This window comes from Lactuca serriola, chromosome 6 (assembly GCF_051521515.1).
Source record: "Lactuca serriola cultivar US96UC23 chromosome 6, Lser_US96UC23_V15, whole genome shotgun sequence".
In the NCBI taxonomy this organism is placed as follows: Eukaryota; Viridiplantae; Streptophyta; class Magnoliopsida; order Asterales; family Asteraceae; genus Lactuca; species Lactuca serriola.
Genome location: NC_136413.1, coordinates 177,714,746 through 177,717,342, shown reverse-complemented (window position 1 = coordinate 177,717,342; position 2,597 = coordinate 177,714,746).

Here is a 2,597-nt window from a genome sequence, read left to right as displayed (position 1 = left end):
ACTCGGCGAGTTCATAGCCTGACTCGCCGAGTAGGGACGGGATTTCGAGCATGTGTTAGCCGGCGACTCGGCGGGTCCATATTCTGGACTCGGCGAGTCTGTCTGTCTGAAAGAAACCCTAAATCCCCGGGTTGCTCATTATTTAAGCCACCTTATAGCCCCTAATCTCGCCTCCTTCACCCTCAGAGAGCTGTGAGAAAACCCTAATCCGTTCTTGAGTGATTTAAGTGTTCTTGTGTGCATTTCTGAAGGCTTGTAGAATGAGAAGAAGAAAGGAGCAAGGAGAAGAGGTGTAGAGCAAAGATTCAAGGGCAAATCAGAGTTCCTTGAGGTATTCTTCGGATTTCCTTCCCTTTTATGCTTAAAAACCCCATTAGAACTCTTTTAGATCTAGTTTGATGCTTTCCTCAAGTCTTATGATGGTATGGATGCCCTATTAGGTCGAGATATCCTTAGATCTGTTCATTTAGGAGTTGTAGAGCCCGGATCTATTGTCTTTTGTTGATTCCTTGTATGAAAACCCTAGATCTAGCCTTCTCTTTATGATTTTGAGCTATTTTATCTTCATGGATGCATATGGGCACGTAAAGATAGAATCTTTACGTGCTAATCGAGTTAAGGGATTCCAGATCTATAAGTTTTATGCACTGGATTCAAGCAGAATCGAGTTTTGAGTTGTTGCTTGCAAGCGACTCGACGAGTCTGAAGAACGACTCGGCGAGTCGAGTCGAGAGTCCCCGATTTTCCCTTTTCGAGTGATGCCGAGTAGGACGAGTGAGTGGTTGAGTGGACTCAGCGAGTTTGAGGTTAGACTCAGTAATGGAGGGACTCGGCGAGTTGTCCATACAACTCGGCGAGTCCAAGGCAATCTTCTTAGCTCGAAGAACAACTCGTCGAGTTGTTCATATGACTCGGCGAGTCGGATACAGATTGCCTAAGTTTTGATTCAAAAAGGAAACTCGTCAAGTTGATGCCATACTCGATGAGTAGCAGCGAGTAGGGTCGAGAAGTGAGAATAGGGACTCGGCGAGTTGGCGGCCCAACTCGGCGAGTCAGGTCAACTGTGGGTTGACTTTAACCAGGAGAGTTGACTTTGACCAAGGGTAAAACAGTCATTTTACCCCAGTGCAGTGTTTAGCATTGATTGAGTGTGTTTATGGACTTGTAGCCGGGGAGATACCGGAGCAGCAGCAGATAGCTTCCAGAGCCATACACATAGCAGCCAGTTCACAAGGTGAGTTTCCTTCCAGTAGGATCAGGGTCTAAGGCCACAAGGCCGGCCCATTTAGTTAGTAGCAGTTCCGGACTTCAGTCCGAAGCAGTAGTTCAGTATGCTTGATGTCTCCGTGATTCAAGCACGTTGTGTGTTATGTTAGTTGACATGTGTTATGCCATGCTATGATGAGTAGTTCCGGACTTCGGTCCGATGCAGTCAGTTCTGGACTTCGGTCCGATGCAGTCAGTTCCGGACTTTGGTCCGATGCAGCTAGTTCCGGACTTCGGTCTGATGCAGTGGGCAAGGCCCAGTATGTGTTTTATATGTATTGTATGGTATGTGGTAGTTTGGGGGAGCTCACTAAGCTTCGTGCTTACAGTTTCAGTTTTGGTTTCAGGTACTTCCGCAAGCAAAGGGAAGAGCTCGGGATGATGGCATCGCACACACCACAACTTTAGTTTTCATCCTGGGAGTTGATTCAGTTCTTGATTTTGATATGATGTAGATATGATACAATTTTCCTCACAGTGTTTTTACTATGTTTGAGATACATCACGTATGGTTTTATGATATGATACTCAGATTATAGTTTTTGGTTATATTGAAAAATGAAAATTTTGGGTCGTATTTTTGGGTCGTTTCAAGTTGGTATCAGAGCCTTGGTTTGAGGGATTCGGATACACTTCCGGGTGTATCTGAACTCAAACTAAGGGGAAGATGGAAAGATTTTTAAAAGGAAAATGTTTTCTAAAGAGTTTTGAAAGCACTTAGAAAGAAAGAAATTTTAAACGAGATAAGGGTGTGGTGCATGGGATCAGCCGAGCTGAAGTAAGTACTCCCAAATTACCCATACAAGTTATTTGTTCAGTTTCAGTTTCAGTAGAACAGCATGCTAGTATAGGACTAAGGGTCTAGGAGGATGCCTTATGTGCCTGCTTTATGTGTTACAGCTTTATGAGTATTGCATGCTAGTATTGAGTAGACAACAGTAGGATAGCCTGTTTAGGTTATGCCTGATAGTATGAGCTTAGCATTGTATGCTAGTGCAGTTTCCCTATTATGAGGATAGGATTGCTTGAGTGGTTCTTGTGTTCGAATGCTGCTTGCTTCGTGCTTTGTGGGATTCTGAGTGATGGGAGTTAGCCATTAGGTGAACACGTCACACCACAGGTGATCAGGGTTGAATAATCCCAGAGTGCTGGAATTGGCCCTATTGCGAAACTCTTGTGTGAGTCCAACCGTTATAGGGACGAGTCTTTTACTTGAAGGATTATCTGAGCCTCGTCACATGTGATGGTGTTCAAGTGGTGGCTAATTAGCATTATAAGGAGGCCTTCAGCAGCTGAGGACTAGTTGATTTTAGTCTGAGGTTTCCCTAGGG